The following is a 12,170-nucleotide window of genomic DNA, read 5'->3' as shown; positions in this document are numbered from 1 at the left end:
GTGGATTTACAAAAACACCATTTTGCGAAATAGTTTGATTAAAAAGTGCTCCAGATCTTTTTAAGCGGGTGACAAGTACTTTTTTTTCAAGAAATTCTTCCACTTTGACCCAGTTGTTATTGAGAGTGCTGATAGAATATCTGGATAATTTTTGGTGTTTAAATATTCTTTTCTTTGGATTCTAAATCAATTTTTTCCCCACACTAAAATCTAATTTGATAATTTCCAAAAATTCAAAAAAGGAGAGGCTAAAATGGGGTAGAATGAGTAATGTTCAAGAATTTCTCCTCTTTCACTGCATGGTGATTAAATATATGAGAAAGAGAGACTCCAGCAGATCGTTTAAGAAGCTATAGAGAATATTTTAGTCGTCTTTCGTTAATTTCATACCATGTGAGTGTGTGTGTGTGTATGCAGGTTTTTTTTTTATGTAAGCATATGGACATGAAAATAAAGAAATGAACACAAGAACAGACACACGCAAATGGAGACTGAAACACATGACCATAGATACACACACACTTTGCTCCACACAAGGACAGATATGGGGACACGGGTTCACACATACAGAGATGCACATCCATCCATACAAACAGGGTACATAGATGCATAACACACACACAAGGGGACAGAGGTGCACACATATACAAACACACGCTCACACACACAGATACATAGAAAATACACAAACACGCAAGTACATGAATATGCAGAATACATACATACAAATGCACACACACACATATGTACATGCATGCATAGGCACAGACACACAAACAAACAAACAAACAAAAGGGAACGCAGTGTAAATAAGGGACCGAGTCAAGACATGAAAAGTTTGCAAGACGCAACGAAAATTTTAGGGAAATATGAAATAAGTGGAAATTTTACTGGTGAGTGTTACATTACAAGGCACAAAAAGAAAATGGCTCTCCCCAGACACAACAGAATATATATATATACATATGTATATATATATTTGAGGGAATATTATTCCAAACTTACAGGGGAAAATTCAATTTAGAAAAACTAAATCAAATTTCACAAAATATAATATATATGTATATATATATAAATTAGGAAAAAACCCCACCTTTTATCAATTCAATGATGAAAAATTAAATTATACCATTTAGAAAAATTACATATTATAGAAAAATTACATATAAGATAAAACATATAACAATGATTAAAAAATAATAATAATAATGAAATTATTGTATACAGTGCTCAGGTGCACCACAACTTGTCAGAAAGTGCGTATAAAGTGTATGCAGTAATGTAGAAATGTCTGGAAAGCAAACAATGTATGAGTCAGATACATGCTTGCGTGTGTATGGAGGGGAGAAAATCAGGTGTACGAGGGGCGTTCAATAAGTAATGCCCCTGACTCACTTCCCATAGCAGTAGAGCAACGAAACTTGGCACAATTATTAGTCTTTTTCTACATAGGAACCACCCAGACTTATGTATTTCCCCCATCGTTTGATGCAGTTCTGGAGACCGTTTTTGTAGAAGACCCCAGCTTCGTCCTCCAACCACGACGTGACTTCAGAAATCAAGGCTGCATCATCTGGGAAACGCTTTCCTTTCGAAAACAACTTCATGGCTGGGAAGGGGTGAAAATTAGAGGGTGCAAGGTCAGGAGAGTAGGGGGGATGGGGGAGGAGTTCATAGCCGCACGCCTGTGCTTCTGACCTGGCGAAACGTGAGTTGTGGACCGGAGCGTTGTCCTGCAGAAGGAGGATGCCTTTTCTGATCTTGCCCCGCCTCTTGATTTTGATAGCTTCTCTTAATTTCCTCAAAAGTGAAGCATAATAGGCTCCTGTAATTCTGGTACCCTTTGCCAGGAAATCTGTCATCACTACTCCGTCCTGGTCCCAGAAGACTGTGAGCATGACCTTGCCAGCGGAGGGCTGCACCCTTGCCTTCTTTGGAGGAGGTGAGTCACGGTGCTTCCACTGCATTGACTGGGCTTTGGTCTCTGGATCATAGTGATGGACCCAAGTTTCATCCTGTGTAATCAGTCTTTTGAAAAATTTTGGCACATCTCCAAATTCATCCTCGAGCAATCAACGCGTTCTTGCTTCTGGAAAGATGTGAGCAGCCTGGGAATCCATCTTGTAGACACCTTTTGCATATGCAAATGGTCATGAATGATAGTTTCCACAGACCCAGTACTAATCTTGACCTCATGGGCTATTTGGCGAATAGTTATGCGTCGATCTTCCAAAATGGCAGCCTCAACTTGACGGACAGATGCCTCATCAATGGCAGAAGGAGGCGACCAGATCTGGGAGCTGTTTCCACAGAGTTCCGACCATGTTTGAATTCACAATGCCAGCGTTTTAGAAGGTCATATGATGGGGCATCATCTCCATAAGTTACTTTCATTTCATCAAAAGTCTCCCGTGGTGTGCGTCCTTTCAAATACAAAAACCGGATCACTGCTCGACACTCAACAGGCTCCATTTCACACTTGACTCAGTTCAAACACCTGTAAATCAGAAACCACAATTAGTTCAGAGCTGTAATTTGCCACTTAATCTATAGAGACATAAATAATTGCACAAGCAAAATTTCAGCTAGATCAAACAACTGCAAGTGGGCCAGAGGCATTACTTATTGAACGTCCCTCGTAGTGTTGGCGAATCTTAGAAAGCATGGAAGTTTTGAAGGATGCAGTGCTCCGACAACTAACAACTGATGCCGGCAGTTTGTTCCATGCTTCAGCAACTCTCAGTGTGAAAAAATGTTTCCGAAAGTCATGGAAGGAGCTGTGCTGTTTTCTTACTTTGTAAATATGTCCACGGGTGGTGTTCGAAAAGGTGCTCAGAGTTATTGTTTGTAAGATGGTTAATAATTTTATGGGTGTCTGCCAAGTCAGCTGCCAGACATTGGAGTTTCAATGTGTCCATGCCCAGGGAAATAAGGCATTCAGAATATGGCAAATGCCTGATGGAGGGTATTCTTTTGGTTGCACGTCGCTGAACGGCTTCCAGACGATTGATATCCTGGGCAAGATAGGGGTTCCAGACTGGTGATGCAAATTCCAGGTGAGGTCTTACCATAAGTAATGTGCAAAATAATAAATAAAATGTATATATTTAATAACAATGATTAAGTAATGTGCAAAAACTTAAATAAAATGTGTATATTTAATATATTAAATATACACATTTTATTTTTTTGCACATTACTTAATCATTGTTATATGTTTTATCTTATATTTAATCTTTCTATAATAGGTAATTTTTCTAAATGGTATAATTTAATTTGTCATCATTGAATTGATAAAAGGTGGGTTTTTTTTTTCTAATTTATATATACATATCTTAGGGTATGAAAGGTATTGGTATCAGGAAGACCCAAAATGTATCGGGTAGTTGCTAAGTAAGAGCTATGGATAGACACCATGGTTAAGCTCCACGCTCGATAATGATACGAATGAGGAGTCCAACGTGAGTCGTGTATTAACTGACAGAATGAGATAAAAAAAAAACCAAGGCAGTAAATTGATTTCATAACGTTTATCAAGAAAATATCTTACAGCTGTTTCCGGGATGTTTTATATATCCCTTCATCGGAGACGGTGCTAGAAAATGTTTGAGTATTAATTATTGTAGAGAAGATATGAAATGCAGAGGGAAATAAGTGAATGAAAATAGAAGTGAGATACAAAAGGATATTGTATTTGCAGTTCCATTATTGAAGTAGAGTGGTGGAAAAATTGTTTTGGTGAAGAAATTTTCTTGTGTCTGGTGTGTGAGTTCCAATGGTGGTTATATTTGGTCATTCCAAGCATAGAGCCTTGTAAACAGTGTTGGTCGATCGAGGGTTTTTTTGTGTGAATTAAAATGTGTTGATAGTGTTAATGGATAGGTAGAGGGAGGAGAGATGTGTAGGATTAGAAAAAAGGAGATGGGTCAAATCAAAACCAGGAAGAGAGAATGGGAGGAAAAAGAGAAGAAAAAAGGAAATGAAGAGAGAGGGTGTGTTAGCTAAGGAAGAAGGGAGAGGAAAGCATTGGGCCGGTGGATTTCCAAGATATAGCCCCCACCCCAGATCATCACAGATCCTCCTCCATGTTTAACAGTTTGGAAGAAGGCAGTCTGGGTCAAATGCTTCTTTTGGCTGGTGGTCGGAAATAAGGTAAAGGATGACTCGTCCAAGAAAATCACATTCTTCCACTGCTCTAGGGACCAATTCTGTAGGTTTTTACTCCACTTTAAATGCTTTGCAACGTTTCTTTTTGAAAGTAGTGGTTTTCTGATTGCAGCCCTCCTACAAAATCTGGCTTTGTGCAGCTCCCGGCGAACAGTTTTTGTGGAAACTGGGTTCTCGAGGTGGTCATTAAGTTTGCAGTAATTTTGGGAGCTGTACTTTTGTGATCCTTTCTAACAGTTCGCATAAGAGCCCGACAGTCCATATCTGAAAGTTTTGGCTCTCTTCCAGAGTTTTCTTTCAACGAGGAGGTTTTTCCCTCTTTCTCAAAGGCTGTCATTACTTTCAAGACAGTACTTCTTGATGCAACATTTCACTTGTTTTCATTACGCTAGCGCTTGCCATACGAGCACCAACAATTTGACCTCTTTGAAAGTTCAATAGATCTTGTCATTTTAATGAATTATAATTGCCTTTTTCTGATGATATCTGAAAAGAAACTGCAATTTTAGCAAAACATATTAAGCAACACTAATAATAAATAAAAAAAACTTAAAAGTAAACAAGCTTTTGATGGTTTTGTAGGTATTTCAAAATTGTGATGTTTTCATTATTTTGTCCAAGCCCTGAGTCTATAATTGTTAAAGAGGGAAACAAACATTAAGGCAAAACAAACAAGTGAAATACACTATTATTATTGGGGAAAAAATTCAAAGGCTTACAGCTGTTTTTGTGATATCCCCGAGAATGGGGATCGGTTACAGCACTTACCTAGCGTAATTAATCGTTTAGATCAACCTGTGAACTAACCCCACCCCCATATCTTGTATGTATGTGTGTGTGTATATATATATATATATAAGTGATATTTTCCACTAACATAAGTAATCTATTCATGAAAAATGCATCTTGGAGTTAATTCAACTGAGTATTTGTAATCTAATTTGTGAACACCTGTTTGTTTTAATCCCTTACTCAGTGTGTCTTGGCATGATTTGCGCAGGTTACCCGATGGTTAATAAGTTAAAATCTATTAAATCATTTCATTTTGAATATTTGAAGATTTGCTTTCAATTTACCATATCAACCCTCGAAACATTACACTCAGTTGCATTAAACATTTTACCAAATCAATCTATACTTCTCTATTGTATTTCGAGATGGTCATTTTTATTTATTTATTTTGCCAAATAAACACACGCACTATATATTTGTTCTTTACTCGTTTATCAATGTTTTTTTTTCTTCTTTTTAATTTTAACTCAATGGTCCGGAAATCTTTCGTCACACATTTGTGACCTCTTCAGCGACTTTTCGCTTTCGTGTGTGCTCTTGCTCCACTTACTCCAATGACAAAGTACCTGCGTATGTCTGCTGCTCTTAGTTAATTCCACGGAGAAACTCGGAAATATTTTCAGCATCCAAGGATTAAATTAAAAATCCAAAGTTTAAAATAAAATGGAAAACTGAGAATGAAAGCTAATTAAACTAATGAGCTGAGAGTATAGTAGACGATTTAGAGTCATAATATATATTTTCTAGGTGTGAGGGTTTACACAGCTGTGTAGTAAAAAGCTTACTTCCCAACTGTGGTTCCAGGTTCAAATGCGGGACAGGCTGGCGTGAGTCCGGGACTTGGTGATTGCAAAGCAAACATTCCATGAAATTAGATTTAATCGTTGTCTCAATAACGGTAGAGGGGAGATAACTCAGGAGTATACAACCCAACGTTTTAATGGCTGACATTCTGGAATATCAAAAATATTTGCGTCTGCTTTGATAATTTTATGAATTTGAGGCCTTGTTCTGTTCTAAAATATTGATGGATTTAAACAAGGAATAGATAGCAAAAGCTTTATAGCAGATTGTAACCATTACAAAAACTGCAGTAATGATGTCTTTCTTCCAGTTGGTTGTGAATCTTCCGCTAGTCCTAGTCAAAGCGGATCGAGCAGACACATGGTCAAGTGTTTTGTCCACCCAGTCTTTTCATGGCCATTTAAGGATATATTTTATTATATTTAATCCTTTCCTTTTCATGACGGGAGAATGTGGTTGATTTGGTTGTTCTCAGCAGGCCGAGAGGCCACACACAGATCATCCCTCCAATCACCAACTATAATCATTTCGGATGATGTCTCGCAATCTGTTGCTCTACCATTTTCATTTCTTCCCAAGAGATTAATTCAGAAGAAACACTACTCATTATTTCTAAAATCGTCTCTCATTTACAAAATCGTGATTATGCCAACACTAAAAATATTTCTTCGCATCGCACTTCTGAATGTAATATTTAACTTGGAGTTTATCGCTAATATGATGTAGATTCAGAAAGAGTTCCCAGGTTTCCTTATCTTTGTGCGCAATTTTCCAAGTCTAGTGGGGTTTTTTTCTGTTCGAATATGGATTAGGGTTTACCTCAATATTAGATCTTCATTATTGCGTTGAAGCGCTGTCATTGATATCAGCAAAGCATTTAACTGTCAACTTTTCTCGTATATAAACTTCGTTCAACTCTGCCCTCAGTAATATTGCCCATTTGCCCTGCCTCTTCTACACTAATGACCTGTTTTTAATGATTACTCTCTCTCTTTTACTCTTCTATTTGTTTCAGTCATTTGACTGCGGCCATGCTGGAGCACCGCCTTTAGTCGAGCAAATCGACCCCAGGACTTATTCTATCGGTCTCTTTTGCCCAACCACTAAGTTACGGGGACGTAAACACACCAGCATCGGTTGTCAAGCGATGTTGGGGGGACAAACACATACATATATACGACAGGCTTCTTTCAGTTTCCGTCTACCAAATCCACTCACAAGGCTTTGGTCAGCCCAACGCTATAGTAGAAGACACTTGCCCAAGGTACCACGCAGTGTGACTGAACCCAGAACCATGTGGTTGGTAAGCAAGCTACTTACCACACAGCCACTTCAGTCGCTATTTATACGGTAGATAGCTTTCCTTTAGGTTCAGTTTTGGGGCTGTTCATGTGAAGTAGAGATTTACCAAAAAAAAAAAAGTCCATTGAAAGGATGGAGTGAAAATGAAATTTCCGGAAATTTTGTTCATAAAAATGCCATCATTCCGAACAGGAAAAATCCGTAAAAAACAACTTATGTGGGCGTCCTCATCCGAAATGGCGACTTCATTTGCTTTTTCCTTGTAAATAAATAACTACAAATGTTTACATTAAGTTGAGGTTGAAAGGTTCCAGTCAACGATGAAACCAATTGTGCGCGAGTTCCTCGTATATTTAGGACACCGTCCCACATAATAGCGTTCAGCAAAACTTCTTGCGGGTAACATACCGATTCTCATCAATAAAAACATACAGACCGAAAGCCAAATGAATAAATTGTCGGATTTTGTGCGACCGAAGCAGAAAGATCAGGGATCCGATTAATAAAGGGGATTCTATAAATATGAAGTCACGCACCCCACGCAAAAATAGAAAATCCGGTTAATATAAAGACCTTCACCCGGGATGTTAACAAGTAAATGGAAAACAGATAGGAAAAAAAATGCGCGCTGACGACCCTAGGGGTGGGGAGGGGACTTTGGTAAAATTCACAAGATCCGAATTTTCCGTCATAACTTCGGGTAAAATGGATACATTTTTACAGAATCCCACAATATTGGTTATGGAGGATCTGATTCTGAAAACTTTTTTTCAAAATTTCAATTTCTCCCACCTACCCACCTCACTTTCCCCGGAAATTCTAGTCTTAGCGAAATACGTAGAATACGGAAAAAAAAATACATACCGTCAAGCAGGCTATCAACATGTTAGAAAAAACAACCAAATCTCACGAAAATGCGATAACAAATTTTGAAATGCTAGCAGTATCTGTCAAACAGACGAAGAAAAAGAAATTGAGAAATTCCAGTAGGCGGGGGTGGCTGTGTGAGGTTCAGTCCCGCTGCGTGGCACTTTGGGTAAGTGTCTTCTATAGCTTCGGGCCGACCAAGACTTTGGGTGGATTTGGTAGGCGGAAATTGCAAGACCGTCGTATATCTGTCTTCTCCCATCCACATTGCTTGACAACCGATGCTGGTGTGTTTACGTCTCCGTAACATAGTGGTTCGGCAAAAGTTGCCGATAGAATAAGTCCTGGGTCTATTTGCTAGACTAAATGCGGTGCTCCAACATGGCCAGTCAAATGACTGAAACGGATAAAAGAATAAAATGTTTTGGTGGATAATATACTGTTATTTTGGAAATTAACCAAACTGAAAATAAAGACAAATATATAAATTTCATTTCTAGAGATAGCTATACATAATTGATGACTATATACATAATTTGTTCTTCACAAAACATCTTCTTCGATTGCCCCAGGCAGTTTTTCTACTTTTCTTCTTATTCTTTTTCACCTGGTCTCCTCACTACATTCTTTCATAAAGCCCTCGTAGCATTTCCAAAATAGCAGGGACCAAGTTTTAAACATTGGTGGATATTTTAAAGTAGTGGTACTACTTGAGAAGCGCGCACTCGCTAGTCGATCCTACACCTAGCAAAGTAAATAAAACAAAAACAAAGGATCGACTAGTCATGACTAGCCAGCGCGGATGCGGGCACCGGGACCACTGTTCTCAAGTAGTACCAAAAGTAGTTTACTTGTACTACACACTTTAAACCAAGCAACGTTGTGTCAAAGAAAACACATTTACCGACTGAAAACCCATGTTATCGAAATTAAATCACACGGCAAATTCCATCACTAATCTTCTCGGGTTTTCCCAATATTTTAAAATTATAAACAGAAACAAAAGGGTGTGAGAAAAAATAAAAATCAAAATTTCAATTTTTATTTCTAATAGCATATAGATGTTGAAAAACAATGTGATAGTAACAGGAGTGGTTGTAGGAATTGCTAGAAACAACTGCTAAAGCACCCATATTCCTGTGAAAATTAATTTCGGTCCCTTCCAAAAAGGCTTCTCCCATCGATTTTTAAAAAGTGCCTCCAAAAGGGAGAAACTCAATCAGTACTCATTTTCCCCCAATTTATATACATTTGAGAATGGAAAAAAGCGGCCTGTACCCTTAATTGGCAATTAACATCTTGATTCGAGGTCTTCCACTACCCAACCCCATTCAAAAATAAAAAAGCTTGACAAGTTTTATGACTACACCCACTATACACTCGTCTGGTTTGCGTTATGTGAACCCCTCGCTATCTGTGGCTATGCACGACCCTTATGTAAGAAAACATCGCAGATCAATAGAAAACCAGAAGTTACAATCAAGAGAATATGGATGGCCCTGAAAAGGGCCGTTGTCAAATAGACGAAGACTAGAATAGATTTACTTGCTGCTGGTGTATTTGGTGACAGCCTTGGTACCTTCAGAGACGCGTGTTTGGCCAACTCACCAGGGAGAAGCAGACGGACAGCAGTCTGCACCTCACGGCTACTGATGGTCGAACGTTTGTTGTAGTGAGCCAAACGGCTGGCTTCAGAAGCGATTCTTTCGAACAAATCGTTGACAAAACTGTTCATGATGGACATAGCTTTGCTGGAGATGCCAGTGTCGGGGTGGACTTGTTTCATTACTTTGTAGATGTAGATGGAATAACTTTCCTTCCTCTTCTTCTTGCGCTTCTTGTCTCCGGGGGGACGTGAAGCTTTGGCCTTCGAAGCCTTCTTGGCTCCTTTCGAAGCGGTAGCTGGTGCTGGTGGCATGATGTCTCATAACGACCATCCGAACCTCCACTCTATTTATAGTTGTCAACTAGGCTCAGCAGAGGAACATTTTTTTCTAAATCCGCGCCCTTCATTTTCATTGGTTAGAATTTGACAAGTGTGCCACGTGACAAAAGCCCGCTCATTTTTCACCTGCTTAGTGCAAATCTCCGACTGCTGGAGCCCCCTTGGCGGTATTTAAAGGCGAAAGGCGCCTTTTATTTCATTGTTCTCTCTGTTTCGTTTCAGATTAGTATCAAACTCTGAAAATGTCTGGTCGTGGTAAAGGAGGTAAAGTGAAGGGAAAGAGCAAGACCCGTTCGTCCCGTGCTGGACTTCAGTTCCTGTCGGACGTATCCACCGTCTTCTGCGTAAGGGAAACTATGCCCAACGTGTTGGTGCCGGAGCCCCAGTCTACCTGGCTGCTGTGATGGAATATTTGGCTGCCGAAGTGTTGGAATTGGCAGGAAATGCTGCCAGAGACAACAAGAAATCCAGAATTATTCCCCGTCATTTACAGTTGGCCATCCGCAACGACGAAGAATTGAACAAGCTTTTGTCTGGAGTGACCATCGCCCAGGGTGGTGTTCTTCCCAACATCCAGGCTGTTCTTCTCCCCAAGAAGACCCAGAAGGCTTCCAAGTAAGCGCTTTCGGTGATTGTGCTTGGCTTAATCCAACGGCCCTTTTCAGGGCCCCTTATTTTCTACAAATAGTCTTCTTGTCGACTTTGTTTGCGATTCTTTAATGTGAGAGTGAACGTATGTTCTTGGCGTAACGAGTGGAACTCTGTCTCTTTCTCCCCCGCATCCATTTCATATGCACGTTCGTGTCTTAAACTTTCTCCTCTTTCACAGTAAAAGTAAGAAAGAAATGTAAATAAAGAAAAGATACGGATGACAGTTCGTCGACAGCTTTGAGAGGTAATAAGGGAACAGCCAAGTTTTTAATTGTGTAAAGTGTGTTTATGGGATCAGGTACTGAAATGCATGTCTGTCAGAGCCGCTTTCGGTGATGGCGTTTGGCCCCTCATTTTCTAGTCTTTTTGCCGGATTTATTTGCGACAGCATACTGGGAAACAGTGAAACAGTCCGTTGCTCCTTTTTAAATCTAGATTACTGAAGGGATCTTATCGTGGCCACTACAATTTTTATTTTCCAACAGTTATTTCTTAGATGCTAAGAATTTCAGGGGCAGGGGTCGTTGCAGTAACCCGATACGGCATCAATGGAGAGACAAGCGTTGCAGTGACATGGACAACGTTGTACCTCCCAGCTTGTCCAAATTGCGCAGCCCCTCCTGGGGTAAGCCTTTGTCCCCTTTTCGCGCCCACATCAGTTGCACTCAACGGATTTTACCAATATTTTGTTCACTACCGATTTAGGCCCCCTTTTCTTTTGGTACGGTGGGAAAGGGCTTTTCAAGTAAATATTTCTAGTGAGTTAGGGTTAGGGTTAGGGTTAGGCTGTTACTAAGCCCATGCTTCGTTTCTTTGTCCCTCACGTGCATTGATGCCTTTCAGCTGTAATTTAGGCAGACGAAAGGAAAATTTTTTCCGAGGGATAGGGAGAAAAGTTTCGGATCAGGAATACTCCGGACTAATTTTAGGCAATTTTTGGCACTTAAAAACTATGGGAGAAACCTTTTCGGTAAAAAATTGTATATATTTTCAGAGGAAAAAGTGATTTAAGGGAGATTTGGCTGTCATTTCTAGCACATCCCAAGACAACCATCGTCGTTTCTTTCTCGCTCTCGCATATATTAATGTTTTTCAATTGTTTTCCAACCCCACTCCCCGCCCCTGATTGTTTCTGTTCATAATTTAAAATATTGGAGAGCCCGGGGGGTCATTTCTGGCATTTATCCAGTGATTTTTTAAAAATAGGTATGTATAAGATAATTTTAAATAGCCTACTTTTCTGTTCTTACACCCGGCTTCGGTTAATGAGGGTGGGGGTAAAAGTTAATTATCCCACCAATGGAGCACGCGTGTGGTTCATTGATGTCATCACTAAGGGGGGATGAGAGTAAAAAAAAAGTCCATTTTCCAAAGTATTTTTTTCATAAAACGATGCTCTCCATCACTCCGAAGGCTGTTGTGAAAAACAATTGGAAAAATCCGCGTCAAAACGGAGAAATTCTAACTTCTGTGGTCTTCTTGATCCGAATCTCCCCGCCTTGGAAAAAAATTCTCTCCCACAAATTTCTTTATAATCATAATCTATGCCGTTGAAAAAGTATTTGCACAAACTTTCATGTAAAAGATGCCCATTTTCCTGAAAGTTATGAGGGAAAAATTGGATCGTGTGAATTTTCCGAAA

The 12,170-nt window shown here is 39.4% G+C and overlaps 2 pseudogenes; one reads left to right on the top strand and one right to left on the bottom strand.

Moving 5' to 3' along the window:
- Nucleotides 1-9,368: 9,368 nt before the first annotated feature.
- Nucleotides 9,369-9,857, bottom strand: LOC115215905 (annotated as a pseudogene).
- Nucleotides 9,858-10,098: 241 nt separating this feature from the next.
- On the top strand, nt 10,099-10,507 carry LOC115215908 (annotated as a pseudogene).
- The last annotated feature ends 1,663 nt before the right edge of the window (nt 10,508-12,170 follow it).

The sequence above is a fragment of the Octopus sinensis genome, linkage group LG9 (genome assembly GCF_006345805.1).
Source record: "Octopus sinensis linkage group LG9, ASM634580v1, whole genome shotgun sequence".
In the NCBI taxonomy this organism is placed as follows: domain Eukaryota; kingdom Metazoa; phylum Mollusca; class Cephalopoda; order Octopoda; family Octopodidae; genus Octopus; species Octopus sinensis.
This window is presented reverse-complemented; position numbering and strand designations above follow the sequence as displayed.